The sequence below is a fragment of the Gossypium arboreum genome, unplaced genomic scaffold (genome assembly GCF_025698485.1).
Source record: "Gossypium arboreum isolate Shixiya-1 unplaced genomic scaffold, ASM2569848v2 Contig00189, whole genome shotgun sequence".
Lineage (NCBI taxonomy): Eukaryota > Viridiplantae > Streptophyta > Magnoliopsida > Malvales > Malvaceae > Gossypium > Gossypium arboreum.
Window position 1 is genome coordinate 105,720 of NW_026440308.1, and position 20,783 is coordinate 126,502.

Consider the following 20,783-nt stretch of genomic DNA (forward strand, 5'->3'; position numbering starts at 1 on the left):
AATTCAATTTATTAAAACCTCATTGTGCTAGCTTATGGCCTAATATGACAAGGAGTTTAAATGGTCATATGGCCACCCTTTAGCTTGAATACACAATGGTCATGCACATTTTATACTACATCAAGCAATTCAATACAATTCATTGAGCATCAAGGAAAAGCTAAGGCCTTCAATAGGCTACCCAAGGCCGAATATTCATGTCCATGTTGAGGCCAATTATGCACTTAATACCTCACAAAAACAGCATGCATTTTACTAGTTAATGCTTTGCATATTGTAGCTCAAAACTTATATTATAGCATCAAGCACTCATATGTGTGCTAGGTCGAATGTGCTTGCAATTTCACAATCATTCTTCAACATCTTCTTCTTTAAACAAACATATTCATCACTTAGTTCACAACCAAAACATCATGTGCAAACATATATATACATATGAGCATGGTCAATTTCAAGGTGTCCATAGCCATCCAAAACACAAATTTTAACTAACATGCAGAAGCATGAACCATGCTCATGAATGGATCATGGTCGATTATGACAATCATGCCCCTTTTCAACTTCAATCATGGTTAAACAAAAAGAAAACTCAAAATCTTACTCATGAGTAGACAATCCATCATTGCATGCATCATCATCAAGCTTCACACTTAGCATGCAATGGCTTTATCACCATAACAACTTTGGCCAAATACCATTTCCATGGCATAACAAAGATTTGAGCCATGGCTAACATGCACATCAAGTTAGCAACCAAAACATGCATGAAACTCCTAACACAACCTCATACATACCTTAATCTTGATGCCAATTTAGCCAAATCACCTTCTAGATCTCTTCTAAACCAAGCATGAAGCAAAAAATCCTCTTCCTCCTTATGATTTTCGCCAAAAAGATGAGAAAGGATGAACACAAAAATTTTTTTCTTCCTTCTTTCTCAACTCACTAAGAAGGGGGATTACCACACCACACACATTTTTTTCATTCTTTTCTTACCCATGCTTATTTGTTTATTATTTCTGCTAATGCCCAACAAAACATGTTTCATGACATGTTTAGCCCATATCTCTTTGTCATGGCTTACCATCACTTGTACAAAGGGAATTTGACATGCAAGTCCATTTTTTGCATGCATGCTTTAATTAGTTATCACACATTTCCCCATCATACTTTCAAAGTTCACTACTAGGTCCTTTCTAGTGAAATTCACCTTTATAACACTAAATCAATCATCAAAAATGTCATACATGAATACACATATTATAGGCATCGAAATAAATTTTAAATTATTTTTATGTTCTCTTTTGTGGTCCCGAGACCACCTTCCGACTAGGGTCAATTTTGGGTCATCACATTACATGTTTAAATAAACAAAATAAAAGCCAAATTTGGTCATCTTCAACCCCTACCGAAATTTTGAAGTCCACCACGGCTAGGATTTTGTTTAAGCTTTCCAAGGTCCATAGTAAGTCCATTCTTGCCCCGTTTTTGATGATTTTCACGTTTTTGAAATCCTTGTAACATGATCTACCAATTTCTACCATTTATTTGAGTTATGATGAAGGTCTAGGGCTTGAACCATGTTATAAATTTGTGTATTTTGATGTTTAATGGTAGATTATGCATGTTTATGGTTGGAGAAACAACTTTTGCTAAGTGATTTTCAATGAAAATGCTAAAAAGGACTAATTTGTAAAAGTTATAAATTGTCATAAAGTGTGATTTAGTGGAAATTGTGGGTTTTTATAGTTATGAAAGTCGTTCGGCTAGGCTTAAGGTGGAAATAAATTGAATGAAAATTATTTTAAAAGCCTAGCAAAAGTGTAAAATGATAAAATTTATGGGTAAAAATGTAATTTTTGCCATGGTATGATAAAATTTAGTAATTAAATGTTTACATAAACAAAATAAAAGCAAAAGTTTGGTCATCTTCAACCCCTGCCGAAATTTTGAAGACCACCATGGCTAAGGTTTTGTTTAAGCTTTCCACGCTCATAGTAAGTCCGTTTGCCCCCTTTTAATGATTTTCACGCTTTTTGAAATCCTTGTAACATGATCTCTATTTCTACCATTTATTTGAGTTATGATGGAGGTTTAGGGTTTGAACTATGTTATAAATTTGTGTATTTTGATGTTTAATGGTAGATTATTCATTTTTATGGTTAGAGAAACAACTTTTGCTAAGTGATTTTCAATGAAAATACTAAAAGGACTAATTTGTAAAACTTATAAAATTTGTCATAAAAGTGTGATTTAGTGGAAATTGTGGGTTTTATAGTTATGAAGTGGTTCTATTAGGCTTAAAGTGAAAATAAATTGAATGAAAATTATTTTACAATCCTAGCTTAAAAGTGTAAATAAGATAAATTTAGCAAAATTTAATTTTTGCCGTAGTATGATAAAATTTAGTAATTAAATGTTTAAATAAACAAAATAAAAGCCAAATTTTGGTCATCTTCAACCTCTCCGAAATTTTGAAGACCACCATGGTTAGGGTTTTGTCTAAGCTTTCCAAGCTCAATAGTAAGTTCGTTTCTTGACCCGCTTTTAATGATTTTCACATTCTTGAAATCCTTGTAACGTGATCTACCTATTTCTACCATTTATTTGACTTATGATGAAGGTCTAGGGTTTGAACCATGTTATAAATTTGTGTATTTTGATGTTTAATTCTAGATTATGCATGTTTATGGTTGGAGAAACAACTTTTGTGATTTTCAATAAAATGCTAAAAGGACTAATATGTAAAAGTTATAAAATTTGTCATAAAAGTGTGATTTAGTGGAAATTGTGGGTTTTATAGTTATGAAAGTGGTTCTGCTAGGCTTAAGGTGAAAATAAATTGAATGAAAATTATTTTAAAACCTAGGGCAAAAGTGTAAAATGATAAAATTAGGGGCAAAATGTAATTTTGCCATAGTATGATAAAATTTAGTAGTTAAATGTTTAAATAAACAAAATAAAAGCAAAATTTTGGTCATCTTCAACCCCTTGGCCGAAATTTTGAAGACCACCATGGTTAGGGTTTTGTTTAAGCTTTCCAAGCTCCATAGTAAGTCCGTTTGCCCTGCTTTTAATGATTTTCACGTTTTTGAAATCCTTGTAACATGATCTACCTATTTCTACCATTTATTTGAGTTGTGATGAAGGTTTAGGGTTTGAACCATGTTATAAATTTGTGTATTTTGATGTTTAATGGTAGATTATGCATGTTTATGGTGGAGAAACAACTTTTGCTAAGTGATTTTCAATGAAAATGCTAAAAGGACTAATTTTTAAAAGTTATAAATTTTTTCATAAAGTTTGATTTAGTGGAAATTGTGGGTTTTATAGTTATGAAAGTGGTTCTAAGGCTTAAATTGAAAATAAATTGAATGAAAATTATTTTACAAGCCTTGGGTAAAAGTGTAAATATGATAAAATTAGGGGCAAAATGTAATTTTTCCATAGTATGATAAAATTTAGTAATTAAATGTTTAAATAAACAAAATAAAAGCTAAATTTGGTCATCTTCAACCCTTGGCCGTAATTTTGAAGACAACCATGGCTTGGTTTTGTTTAAGCTTTCCAAGCTCCATAGTAAGTCCGTTTCACTCCCTGCTTTTAATGATTTTCACGTTTTGAAATCCTTGTAACATGATCTACCTATTTCTACCACTTATTTGAGTTATGATGAAGGTTTAGGGTTTGAACCATGTTATAAATTTTTGTATTTTGATGTTTAATGGTAGATTATGCATGTTTATGGTTGGAGAAACAACTTTTGCTAAGTGATTTTCAATGACAATGCTAAAATGACTAATTTGTAAAACTTATAAAATTTTTAATAAAAGTGTGATTTAGTGGAAATTGTGGGTTTTATAGTTATGAAAGTGGTTCTATTAGGCTTAAATTGAAAATAAATTGAATGAAAATTATTTTACAAGCCTAGGTAAAAGTGTAAATATGATAAAATTTAAGGGCAAAATGTAATTTTTTCCATAGTATAAAAGATTTAGTAATTAAATGTTTAAATAAACAAATAAAAGCCAAATTTTGGTCATCTTCAACCCCTACCGAAATTTTGAAGACCACCATGGTTAGGGTTTTGTCTAAGCTTTCCAAGCTCAATAGTAAGTTCTTTTGACCTGCTTAATGATTTTCACATTCTTGAAATCCTTGTAACGTGATCTACCTATTTCTACCATTTATTTGACTTATGATGAAGGTCTAGGTTTGAACCATGTTATAAATTTGTGTATTTTGATGTTTAATTCTAGATTATGCATGTTTATGGTTGGAGAAACAACTTTGCTAAGTGATTTTCAATAAAATGCTAAAAGGACTAATATGTAAAAGTTATAAAATTTGTCATAAAAGTGTGATTTAGTGGAAATTGTGGGTTTTATAGTTATGAAAGTGGTTCTGCTAGCTTAAGGTGAAAATAAATTGAATGAAAATTATTTTACAAGCTTATGGTAAAAGTGTAAATAAGATAAAATTTAGGCATAAATTTAATTTTTACCATAGTATGATAAAATTTAGTAATTAAATGTTTAGATAAACAAAATAAAAGCCAAATTTTGGTCATCTTCAACCCCTACCGAAATTTTGAAGACCACCATGGCTAGGATTTTGTTTAAGCTTTCCAAGGTCCATAGTAAGTTCGTTTCCTGCTTTTTAATGATTTTCACATTCTTGAAATCCTTGTAACCGATCTACCTATTTCTACCATTTATTTGAGTTATGATGAAGGTCTAGGGTTTGAACCATGTTATAAATTTGTGTATTTTGATGTTTAATGGTAGATATTCATGTTTATGGTTGGAAAACAACTTTTGCGCGATTTTCAATGAAACCGCTAAAAGGACTAATTTGTAAAAGTTATAAAATTTGTCATAAAAGTGTGATTTAGTGGAAATTGTGGGTTTTATAGTTATGAAAGTGGTTCTGCTAGGCTTAAGGTGAAAATAAATTGAATGAAAATTATTTTAAAAGCCTAGGGCAAAAGTGTAAAATGATAATTTAGGGGCAAAATGTAATTTTTGCCATAGTATGATAAAATTTAGTAGTTAACTGTTTAAATAAATAAAATAAAAGCAAAATTTTGGTCATCTTGAACCTCTTCGAAATTTTGAAGACCACTCATGGTTATGGTTTTGTTTAATTTCAAGCTCCATAAGAAGTCCGTTTTGCCCCATTTTTAATGATTTTCACGTTTTTGAAATCCTTGTAACATGATCTACCTATTTCTACCATTTATTTGAGTTATGATGGAGGTCTAGGGTTTGAACTATGTTATAAATTTGTGTATTTTGATGTTTAAGTAGATTATGCATATTTATGGTTGGAGAAACAACTTTTGCTAAGTGATTTTCAATGAAAATGCTAAAAGGACTAGTTTGTAAAAGTTATAAAATTTATCATAAAAGTGTGATTTAGTGGAAATTGTGGGTTTTATAGTTATGAAAGTGGTTCTACTTACTTAAAGTGAAAATAAATTGAATGAAAATTATTTTACCATCCTAGCTTAAAAGTGTAAATAAGATAAATTTAGGGCAAAATTTAATTTTGCTTGTAGTATGATAAAATTTAGTAATTAAATGTTTAAATAAACAAAATAAAAGCCAAATTTTGGTCATCTTCAACCCCTACCGAAATTTTGAAGACCACCATGGCTAGGGTTTTGTTTAAGCTTTCCAAGCTCAATAGTAAGTTCGTTTTGACCCGCTTTTAATGATTTTCACATTCTTGAAATCCTTGTAACGTGATCTACCTATTTCTACCATTTATTTGACTTATGATGAAGGTCTAGGGTTTGAACCATGTTATAAATTTGTGTATTTTGATGTTTAATTCTAGATTATGCATGTTTATGGTTGGAGAAACAACTTTTGTTAAGTGATTTTCAATAAAAATGCTAAAAAGGACTAATATGTAAAAGTTATAAAATTTGTCATAAAAGTGTGATTTAGTGGAAATTGTGGGTTTTATAGTTATGAAAGTGGTTCTGCTAGGCTTAAATTGAAAATAAATTGAATGGAAATTATTTTACAAGCCTAGGGTAAAAGTGTAAATATGATAAAATTTAGGGCAAAATGTAATTTTTCCATAGTATGATAAAATTTAGTAATTAAATGTTTAAATAAACAAAATAAAAGCTAAATTTTGGTCATCTTCAACCCTTGGCCGTAATTTTGAAGACAACCATGGTAGGGTTTGTTTAAGCTTTCCAAGCTCCATAGTAAGTCCGTTTTGCCCTTTTTAATGATTTTCACGTTTTTGAAATCCTTGTAACATGATCTACCTATTTCTACCACTTATTTGAGTTATGATGAAGGTTTAGGGTTTGAACCATGTTATAAATTTTTGTATTTTGATGTTTAATGGTAGATTATGCATGTTTATGTTGGAGAAACAACTTTTGCTGTGATTTTCAATGACAATGCTAAAAAGGACTAGTTTGTAAAAGTTATAAAATTTATCATAAAAGTGTGATTTAGTGGAAATTGTGGGTTTTATAGTTATGAAAGTGGTTCTTTCGGCTTAAAGTGAAAATAAATTGAATGAAAATTATTTTACAAGCCTAGGGTAAAAGTGTAAATAAGATAAAATTTAGGGGCATAAATTTAATTTTTACCATAGTATGATAAAATTTAGTAATTACATGTTTAAATAAACAAAATAAAAGCCAAATTTTGGTCATCTTCAACCCCTCGGCCGAAATTTTGAAGTCCACCACCGCTAAGATTTATTTTAAGCTTTCCAAGGTCCATAAGAAGTCCGTTTTGCCCGCTGATGATTTTCACTTTTGAAATCCTTGTAACATGATCTACCAATTTCTACCATTTATTTGAGTTATGATGAAGGTCTAGGGTTTGAACCATGTTATAAATTTGTGTATTTTGATGTTTAATGGTAGATTATGCATGTTTATGGTTGGAGAAACAACTTTTGCAAGCGATTTTCAATGAAACTCTAAAAAGGACTAATTTGTAAAAGTTATAAAATTTGTCATAAAAGTGTGATTTAGTGGAAATTGTGGGTTTTATAGTTATGAAAGTGGTTCTGCTAGGCTTGGTGAAAATAAATTGAATGAAAATTATTTTAAAAGCCTAGGGGTGTAAAATGATAAATTTAGGGGCAAAATGTAATTTTGCCATAGTATGATAAAATTTAGTAGTTAACTGTTTAAATAAATAAAATAAAAGCAAAATTTTGGTCATCTTGAACCCCTACCGAAATTTTGAAGACCACCATGGCTATGGTTTTGTTTAAGCTTTCAAGCTCCATAGTAAGTCCGTTTTGCCCCATTTTTAATGATTTTCACATTTTGAAATCCTTGTAACATGATCTACCTATTTCTACCATTTATTTGAGTTATGATGGAGGTCTAGGTTTGAACTATGTTATAAATTTGTGTATTTTGATGTTTAGGGTAGATTATGCATATTTATGGTTGGAGAAACAACTTTTGCTAAGTGATTTTCAAAAGTAAAATATCATAAAAGCAAAAAAGATTAGTTTGTGTGTTGAATGAAAATTATTTTACCATCCTAGCTTAAAAGTGATAAGATTTAGGGAAAATCGTGGGTTTTTAAAGTTTTAAATAAAGGGTCATCTTCAACCCTTAATTTTAAAGGAAATAAGATAAATTTTTGATTTTCAAACTCAGTAACGTGATCTACCTATATTTCTACCATTTATTTGATGTTTAATTCTTTATGCATGTTTATGGTTGGAGAAACAACTTTTGTTAAGTGATTTTCAATAAAAATGCTAAAAGGACTAATATGTAAAAGTTATAAAATTTGTCATAAAAGTGTGATTTAGTGGAAATTGTGGGTTTTATAGTTATGAAAGTGGTTCGCTAGGCTTAAATTGAAAATAAATTGAATGGAAATTATTTTACAAGCCTAGGGTAAAAGTGTAAATATGATAAAATTTAAGGGCAAAATGTAATTTTTCCATAGTATGATAAAATTTAGTAATTAAATGTTTAAATAAACAAAATAAAAGCTAAATTTTGGTCATCTTCAACCCTTGGCCGTAATTTTGAAGACAACCATGGCTAGGTTTTGTTTAAGCTTTCCAAGCTCCATAGTAAGTAAGTCCGTTCTTGCTTGATTTTAATGATTTTCACTTTTGAAATCCTTGTAACATGATCTACCTATTTCTACCACTTATTTGAGTTATGATGAAGGTTTAGGGTTTGAACCATGTTATAAATTTTTGTATTTTGATGTTTAATGGTAGATTATGCATGTTTATGGTTGGAGAAACAACTTTTGCTAAGTGATTTTCAATGACAATGCTAAAATGACTAATTTGTAAAACTTATAAAATTTTTAATAAAAGTGTGATTTAGTGGAAATTGGGTGTAACGCCCAAAAATTGGGCCTAGAAGAGTTGGGCTTTGAGTCCAGGATTTGGATAGAAGAAAACCCGAATATTGAGAAGTTTTGAATATTACTAGTGTTTAAATATATATATTGATAAAATATTTATGTTAGTACTAATATTTTAATTTTTATGAAAATTATTATCATTATAATTATTAGATATATTAAACTTATTTAAAATCGACAATCAATCTTCATGGCCACTCGAATCCCCCGACTCCAAGTCCACCAATTTTAGGGCTCACTGCAAGGATGGAAGAGGAAGGGGGTGAGTTTGGGAAAACTCGGTGTATCTGAAACCCATCCAAAGCCCAATTCAGCTCGAGCCCATTGGGCCTAAGCCCTATTCAGATAACGAAGACACAGAGGTCAAGCCCTTTTCGAATCTGATAGCAAGGCCTTAGCCCTTTTTACATAACATGTGGCCCATAGGCCCGATTCGAAGAACATGAGTATCAACATAATAATGAATGCAAGCCTATCCGGGAGACTACTCAACCCACCAACCGCTACACCGCCTGCACCAACCCTACACACCATGTGGGGAATATCTCAACCCACCCAAATTTTACACACCACAGTTGCAAAGAACGCACTCAAATTCAGTCGGTTGAGGAAAGCCTCGAAGACGTGGATGAACCACTTTCGAGACTTCCTCCATTAATACCCCAATCCCATGCAGCAGATATTAATAAATGCATATCATGCAAAATACGGTAGTGATCAATCAAGCGATTCAACCAATTTAAAACCCTAGGGGTATATCGGTAATTATGCTCTTTAAGGGTAATTTGGTAATTTTGCTCTTTAGGGGTAATTTCGTGATCACGCTCTTGCACAAGCTAATTCAATAATTTTATCAGTTTTATGCAATTTGATTCCACCATCTACCTAACAGGCTAATTTGCCCATCTCTTACCCATATTGGTCCAGTAAGCCCATTGGGCCCGATTTTGGCCCATCGAGCCCTTTTTCCGAAATACGCTAAAAGCGTCACATGAACGTGCTTACCACCTTGCGGTGCCAGATCTAACAATTATTCTATGACTTGAGAGCATTCGCATACCCACATGACCATGAAAGGCGGATTTTGCATTTCGACTTTTCTTAATTGAACTAAAGAAGGGTGTTCGTACACACACCGACGGCGACGCCTCATCGAGATCTCTTCGATATCCTACAATTGATTAGCACAGTGCTTATTTACAAACCATAATCACTAAACTCCAAAACTTAACTCACCCATGATCGAACCATGTCCCTACAAGCCTTTGAAATCTTACCTTTTGCCAAAATCGATAGCTAGCTCGAATCCGATTGCTCCAATGATTCACGCTTTCAATCCAACACTTAAGAAGACACTAATCATTGATGAAAAGCGTCGATTAAAACCTTTAGAGCCACATGCCCAATTCGATGACCTCTCTATATTTTAGGGACTTGGCTTTTCCTAACTTTGTAAAATATAACCAGATCCGAGATGATGAACACTTACCCTTACTCCTTTTTGATCTCCACGCAATCCAGTGCGATTTATCTTTCAAGCGATGGTAAAACTCGACTCCGGAGTTCGAAGTTTCACTATAAGCCCCAAATCTATGGTTTTTCGGCTTTTGTGTGATGAAGGAGATGATAATGCGGCTACAACCTTGAAGTAGAATTGCGGTCGAGAATCCGAGATTAAGAAAAGATAATTTGTAAATTAATAAAAGCAAAAGAATATAGGAAAACACGGCTTTGAAGAAATCGGCAAGCGGTGATCACGAGATTTCGGCTTTTATGGATTCGGCAAAAGTGTTGATGAATAGTAGGTATGATGAATAGTTTGAAGAAGAAAAATAGAAGAAGAAGAGTAGGGGAGGTGGTAGTTTCGGCTAGAGAGGAAAAAGAGAGAAAAGAACAATCCTAAGGTGTAAAAGCAGAAGAAAACGGCACCAACAATACCCTAAGTGCCGAAATACTACCCTCATAATCCCCATGCCGATTTTCCTCTTGATTCCCCATTGGCTAACTCCTAGCCTCATCCCAATCCCTTAAATCTCTCCCTTATCACTCCTTAATCCAAGTAGTTAAACTGATCCAACTCTCCTCTAGCAGAATCCACGAACTCCAACACTTACCCCTCCTGCACTAAAAAAATAAATGCATCTATTTGCCAACAAAGGGAATCGAACCCAGGTCTTCCCCCAACACTTACACGCCACCTTCATAGCTCCCTAGTGGCGTCACTTAGCCACTTTACCAAAGGCTCATTTGTGATGCAATTTACCCATCACTCCACTTAAGGCCACTTAGCCAGAACCCCTAACTCCTAAGTCTAAAATTCCAAAAATTCAACTGGGTTTTGGCCAACTCATGGGCCTTCATAAGCCCATTTACCTACTCAAAATACTAATTCCACATCCAAATACAAAATTTTAAAAATCTTTACAAAATATTGAAAATTGCGAATAAACCCGAAAATCAGGATGTTACACCACAGTTGCAGCAACGCTGCTCAAATATCAGTAAGTTGAGGCAAAGCCTCTAGTACGTGGATGAACCACTTTCAATACTTCCTCCATCAGTTACCCCAATCCCATGCAACAGATATTAATAAAGCATATCATGTACAATACAGTATTAATCAATCATGCAGTTTAGCCAATTTAAACCCTAGAGGTATTTCGGTAATTATGCTCTTTAGGGGTAATTTTGTACTTACGCAACTACACACGTTATTTCAGTAATTTTTAGCAGTTTTATGCAATTTGGTTCCACCATCTAACTAACAGGCTAATTTGCCCATATCTTACCCATATTGGTCCGTAAGCCCATTGGGCCAGTTTTGGCCCATCTGGCCTCTTTTTCCGAAGTACGCTAAAATGTCACACGAACTTACCTACCACTTTTACGGTGCTAGATCTAACAATTACTCTATGTCTTGAGAGCATTCGCATACTCACAAGCCTATGAAATGCCAGAATTTCGGCATTTCGGCTTTTGCCGAATTGAACTAAGGAAGGGTGTTGGACACACCGATTCATGACGGATCTTGAGATCTCTTCTGATGTCCTACAATTGATTAGCATAGTTCTTATTTACAAACCAGAATCACTAAACCCACAACCTACTTATCCATGATCGAACCATGTCCCTAAAAGCCTTTGAAACCTTACCTTTTTGCCAAAATCGATAGCTAGCTCCGAATCCGATTGTTCCAATGATTCATGCTTTTGATCCAATGCTTAAGAAGACTCTAATCACCGAAAGAAAACATCAGTTACAAAGCCTTAAAGCCTTATGCTCAATCGACAACCTCCCTAATTTTTTTTAGAGATTTCGGCTTTTCCTAACTTTGTAAAATATGACCAGATCTGAGATGATGGACACTTACCCCTTACTCTTTTTTGATCTCCATGCAATCTGGTGCAGATTTTATCTTTCAAACGACGGTAGAACTCGACTCTCGGAGTTTTGAAGTTTCGGTTACAAGCCCCCAAATCTATGGTTTTTTTTGCTTTCGGGTGGTGAAGGAGATGACAATATGTAACTATAACCTTGAAGTAAAATTGCCGTCAGGTATCTAGGATTGAGAAAAGATAATCGTATATTTAATAAAAATAAAAGAAAATAAAAGGACCTGGCTTTGAAGAAATCCGCACAAGCAGTGATCACAGGATTTCGGCTTTTATGGATTCGGCAAAAGTATTGATGAACAGCAGAATTGATGATTGGTTTTGAAGAAGAAAAATAGAAAAAAACAAGAATAGGGGAGGTGGTAGTTTCGGCTAGAGAGGAAAAGAGAGAAAAGAAAAACCTTAAGGTGTTTAAGCAGAAGAAAACGGCACCACTCATTACCCTAGGTGCCGAAATACTAACCTCATAATCCTCTGCCGATTTTCCCTTTTCAATTCCCAATATTCGGCCAACTCCTATCCTCTCTCTTAATCCCTTAAACCTCTCCCCTTATCACTCCTTAATCCAAGCGTTGGGACTAATCCAAACTGTAACATCCTGATTTTCGGGTTTTTCACGATTCTAGATATTTTAAGTAAATTTCTAAAATTTGGTATGTGATTATAGAATTCATAATTTGGGTATGTAAATGGGCCTATGGAAGGCCCATGAGTTGGCCAAAACCGGTAGAATTTTTAAATTTTGGACTTAGGAGTTAGGGGTTCGGCTAGGTACCCTTATATTAAGTTGTGGGTAAAATGTATCACAAAAGAGCTCGGTAAAGTGGCAAGGGTGACGCCACTAAGCTCCTAAAAAGGTGGCGTGTGGAGCATAGAGGAAGACCAGGATCGATTCCTGTGTTGGCAAATAAGAGTATTTATTTTATGTGCGGAAGGGTAAGTGTTGGAACCTAAGTGGATTACGTAAGAGGAGAGTTGGATCAAGTCAAATGCATAAATTAAGGAGGGATAAGGGAGAGATTTTAGGGATGTGATATGGAGATAGAGTTGGTCGAATAAGGGAGATTGGAGAGGGATTTTCGGCGAGAGGGTATTAGGTTAGTAATTTCGGCATTAGGGTCTTAGTTGTGCCGATTTCTTCTTTGGTGTGTAGCCTTTTTCTCTTTTCTTTTCTAGCAGAATCTACCACCCTCCTATTCATTTTTCTTCCTTTTCTTCTTTCAAAAAGCCCACTATTTCCTCTATTCACCATTGTTTCTTTCCTTAATCTCTACTTCTAGAAATACATAAAAAGCAAATCGGTGAAGATAGGGGTGCCGATTCTTTGTGACCAGCAACCTTTTCTTTTCTTTTCTATAGTTGGCGCTCGATTCCTTTACCTTTTAGGCATCCAGATTTAAGAGGAGAAAGACTATGGTAAGTGTTCAAACTCTAAACAATTCCTAGTGTAACTTTGGCCAAAAGTCAAACCCCAAATTTAGGAGATGGCGAATATGGGCATAGACTTTATGGGGTCTTCTTTTAATATTTTTGGTTTATTTATTGAAGGAGCAGCAAGGTGTAGTGTCGACTTGGAGTAGCTTGGATCACCGGAGTAGCTAGGCCTAGTCATCAATCGCGACAAAGGTAAGGTGCCTAAGGCCATTATGGAGGGTAGCCGAATGTGTAAGTGTTAATATTGGATAGTTCTTGATTTGGTTCAATTATTGCGAGCTGATCTATTTAACAACTGATGGTAGGAGAAATCATGTGGGAGATCTCGTCGAGGAATATCACAAATCAGGTGTGTAAACGAACCCTTTCATAGCTTAAAGCGATAAATGCCGAAAAGCCGAAATGCCGAAATTCTGGCATTTCGAGGACTCGTGAGCAAGCAAACGCTCATTAGTTAGTTAGATTCGTTGAGATGATGATTGGGAACATTGGAAACGGTAAGAACATGATTTTTGGCATTCACGGTAAGTTGGGCCTCGAGGGGCTGCAATAGGGCCCAACAGGCTTTCGGGTCCATTTGGGTAAAATTGGTAGAATATGAAAACTAGTTAAATTGCGCTTCGAGACTGATAAAACCATTATGGAATATAGGCTAAATGGGCCTAGATGACGAAATTGGCTAAGTAGGGCCCATTAGGGGTTTTTGGCCCAATAACTCGATTTCGCTAAAAACGGGCCAGAATCACTTGTTTGCACCCATGAATTGTTTATAAAGGTTAATGAACATGGAAACCCTAATTTTGGTAAAATTACAAGATTACCCTTATAATATGAAAATGACCATTATACCCCTAGGGTTTATATATGAACTTAATGCATGGGATTTTGATAAACATGATATGTATGATATGCACATGACATGTATGATATGCACATGATATGTATGATATGCACATGAGATGTTCATAAATGCATTGGGTTGGGAATTTATATGGATGGAGGAAGTTCAAAAGGGCTTATGCCCTGATTATTAAAGGGCTTATGCCCTAGTTATCAAAAGGGCTTATGCCCCAGTTATCAAAAGGGCTTATGCCCCGATTATTAAAGGGCTTATGCCCGATTATCAAAAGGGCTTATGCCCCGATTATTAAAGGGCTTATGCCCCGATTATTAAAAGGGCTTTTGCCCCATTATTAAAAAGAGGCTAGGCCTCGGTTATATGATAAAGAGCTATCTTTGCCGTGGAGAGTTATGGCGGGGTAGGTCGAGTTAATCCCCACATGGTGTGTTGGTTGGTACGGGTGGAGAGTAGCGGATGGTGGGTTGAGTAGTCTCCCCAAATGGGTTGCATTCTTTCATTTGACATTACATGTGTTATAAAAATGGGCCTATGGGCCATACCAGTTTCTGATAAAGGCTTGCCCAAGCTATGAAACTTGAAAAGGCTTCACCAAGTGTTATGAAATATGAAATATGAAAAGGGCTATGGCCCAATATATGTTTGAGATTGGATTTGGGCTTAGACCCAACAGTGATTATTGTTTTGGGCTCGAAAGGGGCTTGTTGCACACTGAGTTTCCAAACTCACCCCTTTCCTTAACCTTTGGTGAGCCTTGATGTGGGGACTTGGTAGGAGGGATTGAGAATGGCCACGGTGATTGTCTTTGGACTTTTAAATAAGCGTTGGTTTTCTTTAAATTTCCATTATATATTATTTATTATTATAGTTTTTTTTGGGGTTGTAATAAGGCCATTTTAACTTTTCTTTTATTTCTTTTCGGGATTATTTTAACTTTAATAACTTTAAACTTGGTTGATAATTATTCAAATGGGCTAGACTTAGGACGTGTTTTCAAAATGATACTTGTTTCCAAAAGAGTTCAACACCACAATTAATCGATTTATCAAAGTCGTTCACTTAAACAAATTTAAACTCGATATAACAAAGGGTGGCTATGGTTGTGGGCATGTCTAGGATTGGATCCAATCAAAGAGCTTGGTACTTAAGCAGCCTTCATGGCTCACCTCCTCTGCCTCGGATACCTACCTGGTGCCTAACTTCCATACACTTTGTTAACTCAGCAAAATATATGGCTTTTAAAACACTAAAACGAAACACAGATTTTTAACTCCAATGTGGCACATCAGATTTGGCCATAACGTTTGGGCCGGGTTTGGGGTGTTACACAAACTCTCCTCAAGCAGAATCCACTTGGACTCCAACACTTACCCCTCCTGCACTTAAAAATAAATGCATCTATTTGTCAACACAGGGAATCGACCCCATGCCTCCCTCAAAGCTCCACACGCCACCTTTTTAGGAGCCTAGTGGCTTCACCCTGGCCACTTTACCAAGGCTCTTTTTGTGATGCAATTTGCCCATAACTCTATACAAGGACCACCTAGCTAGAACCCCTAACTCCCAAGTCCAAAATTCAAAAATTCAACCGGATTTTGGCCAACACATGGGCCTTCTATAAGCCCATTTACCTACTCAAAATATTAATTTCACATCCAAATACAAAATTTTAAAATCTTTACAAAATATTGAAAACCGCGAATAAATCTGAAAATCAGGATGTTACAGAGGTGGTGAGTCCATCGGACTGCTTAAGTACCAAGCTCCCTTCGGATCCAATCCTAGACATGCATACTGCCATTGCCACACCTTAACGTCATGGATATTTTTAGGAAACCTATTTGATTAAGTCATTTTTAGGAAAAGTGATTAATTTTGGAAAATACTTTCATTACGGAAGCTTTGCTTGTTGTCGTGTTATTTTGAAATCAACTGTTGTTTTTGAAAACGCCCCCTAAAGCTATCCAATTTCAACAGTTAAAATAAGTATTACCTAACTTAGTAATACATATTAAAAACCATCAAAAATAAATAAACGGGCTTATTACATTTAAAAGCCCAAAACCTCAAACGTAATTAAAAGGATGTCCAGTTCACCAGAAGAAAATCAAACTTTCAGAACGGGTGGCCACTCATAATTCCCTCACAGCTCCAAGCCCACTATGGTTGGGGATTACTGCGTGGATGAAAATAAAAGGGTGAGTTTGGGAAACTCGGTGTGTAAATTAACCCAACCATAGCCTATATCACTCAAACCACGAAATAGAATAAGTTGGCCTTAGCCCGAACAAAATTAGAATAAAGCCCATAGGCCCATAATGTAACGAGCAGATATTACATGTTTATGCAGAAACCCAACCCAGGTTCATCCATAACACCCCCGTACCAGCCTTACACCATGTGGGGAGACTACTCGACCCACCCAACCGCTACACACCACAGAAATCGCAACGAGGCTGCCAGATATTGTGACGAAGTCACCAGATACAGATATTGTGGCAGAGCCACCAGAACATATATATGTGTCAGAGCCACCATATCAGATAATTGTGGCATAGCCACCAGGACAGATATATGTGGCAGAGCCACCAGATCAGATAATTTGTGGCATAGCCACCAGGACGCTTCCTCCATAGTATAACCCAAGTCCCCATGCAACAAATATATAATCATGGCATACATCATACAGAATCAGATCGTCATGCTTTTCAGTCAAAAGTAACCCTAGGGGTATAACGATAATTTTGCACCTAGGGGTATAACAGTAATTTTCCATACAGAGGGGTATTATAGTAATTTAGCTACTTTTAGGGTTTTCATGCATATCCTAACTATTTACGTACTATCAGAACACTTATCGCGCATACTTACCGAATTGGACCCGTTGGCCCATGAACCCGATCTTTGGCCCATTAAGCCCAAATTATCAAAATGTACGAAATCGCGCGTACTGCAGTTTATTACTTTAGATTACCAAATATACAAACCCAACTATTTTACGAGCATTCGCACACTCGCAAATTCCCAAAATACCGACTTTTCGGCATTTCGGCATTTCGGCTTTTGCCAATCTAGTCTATGAGAGGGTGTCAGTTACACACCTGTTTGTGACGATATGCTGACGAGATCCACACACGAACCGCCTACAATTGGATTACTAACACGTTAATCTAACTATTCAAATACAAACTACGTATTAACCCCTTACAATATTCGGCCAACCACACCTACAGATCATAGTAAGCTTATAAGAAATCAATAAGCAACTCATTAACAAATTTTTGTCAATGTTTACCACATAATCATAATTTCACTGCAAGCTGTCTTCCTGAGAAACAGTCACTAAATTATTTATAACTGGAGCTACGAAACTCCAAATCAAGTTCCGTTAATTTTCCCTGAAAATAGACTCATATATCTTCTATCCATAAAATTTTCAAAATTTTTGGTTTAGCAAATCAATACCAGATTTTTCTCAAAGTTTCCCATGTTTCACTGTTTGACTAATCTGACCACCCTTCATTACGAATCATATTTCTCATTGTACAGAATTCAAAATATGTTCTTGTTTATTTTATTAGAAACTAGACTCAATAATCTTTAATTACATAATTTATGCAGCTTTTAACTCATCTTCCACAATTTATGGTGATTTTCCAAAGTCACATTACTGCTGCTGTCCCAAGCAGATTTATTACCAAATCACTCTTTCACACCTAACTTGCATGCTTGTTATTTAAACATGTATATCACCAATCAATCATCACATATCTATGATTTTACTTAAGTATAATCTCCATTTCATCATTTTAAAGCACAACATGTTAGCCGATTTTTCCCTTTAACATCTAAGGCACATGCATGCTCATTTGTTTGGCTCAACTTCACCTATCTTCCATTTTTCATCAAAAGAACATGAAACAACAATCATTTCCTTCATTTTAATTCATGACTAAATGCTTACAACACAACTAAAAATCAAAATATACTTCAAGAGTTAAGGTAGAATCAAGAAGAACTCATGAACCTCAAAATAGAAGCAAGGTACCAAGAACTTACCTTCAATTTTCCTCCTCCTAATGACCAAATACTCAAGAGCTTTCTCCTCTCCTTTCTCTTCTCTAACTTTCAGCTATGATGAACAAAGATGGACAAAACTTTGTTCTTTTCACCCTTTTTTCTTTTAATAAAACTTCATATTTCATCCATTTAATTCTTTAATACAAAAGACATGAAATTCTTATCATGAAACATTTACCTAACCCATTATCATGAAACATTTACCTAACCCATTATCATGGAACATTTACCTAACCTATTATCATTGAACATTTACCTAACCTATTATCAATTTGTATCAATTTGTACCATAAATTATGGATATCAAGTGTACATTTTGTCTACAACAACATGATGGTGGCCACTTCATGTAAAATGGGAGGTTTGTCATGCAAATCCTCCTATTTTGCACTCCTATTTATTTGGCCACTTCAATTTAGCCTATAGCATTTTCAAACATTTTCACATAGGTCCTATTTCATAATTTCACCCTCTTTTTCTTATGGAACAAAAATTAACTAAAATTGTCGGGTTCTATCTTAAGTTTGGGCTTTCTAGAGGCCCACTAACATAATTAAACCTATGCCAACATTCACAGAATTCTCGAAAATTGGGGCGTTACACCTTGGCCGAAATTTTGAAGACCACCATGGCTAGGGTTTTATTTAAGCTTTCCAAGCTCCATAGTAAGTCCGTTCTTGCCCCGTTTTTAATGATTTTCACGATTTTGAAATCCTTGTAACATGATCTACCTATTTCTACCATTTATTTGTGTTACAATTAAGGTCTAGGGTTTGAACCATGTTATAAATTTTTTTATTTTGATGTTTAATGGTAGATTATGCATGTTTATGGTTAGAGAAACAACTTTTGCTAAGTGATTTTCAATGAAAATGCTAAAAAGGACTAATTTGTAAAAGTTATAAAATTTTTCATAAAAGTGTGATGTAGTGGAAATTGTCGGTTTTTATAGTTATGAAAGTGGTTCGGCTAGGCTTAAGGTGAAAATAAATTAAATGAAAATTATTTTAAAAGCCTAGGGGCAAAAGTGTAAAATGATAAAATTTAGCGGCAAAAATGTAATTTTTGCCATAGTATGATAAAATTTAGTAATTAACTGTTTAAATAAACAAAATAAAAGCAAAATTTTGGTCATCTTCAACCCCTTGGCCGAAATTTTGAACACCACCATGGCTAGGGTTTTGTTTAAGCTTTCCAAGCTCCATAGTACGTCCGTTCTTGCCCCGTTTTTAATGATTTTCACGTTTTTTAAATCCTTGTAACATGATCTTCCTATTTCTACCATTTATTTGAGTTATGATGAAGGTTTAGAGTTTGAATCATGTTATAAATTTTTGTATTTTGATGTTTAATGGTAGATTATGCATGTTTATGGTTGGAGAAACAACTTTTGCTAAGTGATTTTCAATGAAAATGCTAAAAAGGACTAATTTGTAAAAGTTATAAAATTTGTCATAAAAGTGTGATGTAGTGGAAATTGTGGGTTTTTATAATTATGAAAGTGGTTCGGCTAAGCTTAAGGTGAAAATAAATTAAATGAAAATAATTTTACAAGCCTAGGGTAACAATGTAATTATGATAAAATTTAGGGGCAAATATGTAATTTTTGCCATAGTATGATAAAATTTAGTAATTAAATGTTTAAATAAACAAAATAAAAGCCAAATTTTGGTCATCTTCAACCCCTCGGCCGAAATTTTGAAGACCACCATGGCTAGGGTTTTGTTTAAGCTTTCCAAGCTCCATAATAAGTCTGTTCTTGCCCCGTTTTTAATGATTTTCACGATTTTGAAATCCTTGTAACATGATCTACCTATTTCTACCATTTATTTGTGTTACAATTAAGGTCTAGGGTTTGAACCATGTTATAAATTTCTTTATTTTGATGTTTAATGGTAGATTATGCATGTTTATGGTTAGAGAAACAACTTTTGCTAAGTGATTTTCAATGAAAATGCTAAAAAGGACTAATTTGTAAAAGTTCTAAAATTTGTCATAAAAGTGTGATGTAGTGGAAATTGTCGGTTTTTATAGTTATGAAAGTGGTTCGGCTAGGCTTAAGGTGAAAATAAATTAAATGAAAATAATTTTACAAGCCTAAGGTAAAAGTGTAATTATGATAAAATTTAGGGGCAAAAATGTAATTTTTTTCCATAGTATGATAAAATTTAGTAATTAAATGTTTAAATAAACAAAATAAAAGCCAAATTTTGGTCATCTTCAACCCCTCGACTGAAAGTTTGAAAACCACCATGGCTAGGGTTTTGGTTAATCTTTCCAAGCTCCATAGTAAGTCCGTTCTTGCCCCGTTTTTAATGATTTTCACGTTTTTAAAATCCTTGTAACATGATCTACCTATTTCTACCATTTATTTCAGTTATGATGAAGGTCTAGGGTTTGAACCATGTTATAAATTTGTGTATTTTGATGTTTAATGGTAGATTATGCATGTTTATGGCCGGAGAAACAACTTTTGCTAAGTGATTTTCAATGAAAATGCTAAAAAGGACTAATTTGTAAAAGTTATAAAATTTCACATAAAAGTGTGATTTAGTGGAAATTGTGGGTGTAACATCCTGATTTTCGGGTTTTTCGCGATTCTTGATATTTTAAGTAAATTTCTAAAATTTG

At 34.3% G+C, this 20,783-nt stretch overlaps 1 long non-coding RNA gene across 1 annotated transcript; it reads right to left on the bottom strand.

Annotated features, from left to right (window-relative positions):
• Positions 1–17,173: 17,173 nt before the first annotated feature.
• On the bottom strand, positions 17,174–18,283 carry LOC128288280 (uncharacterized). Its single transcript, XR_008278713.1, has 2 exons — positions 18,132–18,283; positions 17,174–17,215 (listed from the first exon to the last, which is right to left on the bottom strand). It is a non-coding gene; the product is annotated as an uncharacterized LOC128288280 (long non-coding RNA).
• Between the last annotated feature and the right edge of the window lie 2,500 nt (positions 18,284–20,783).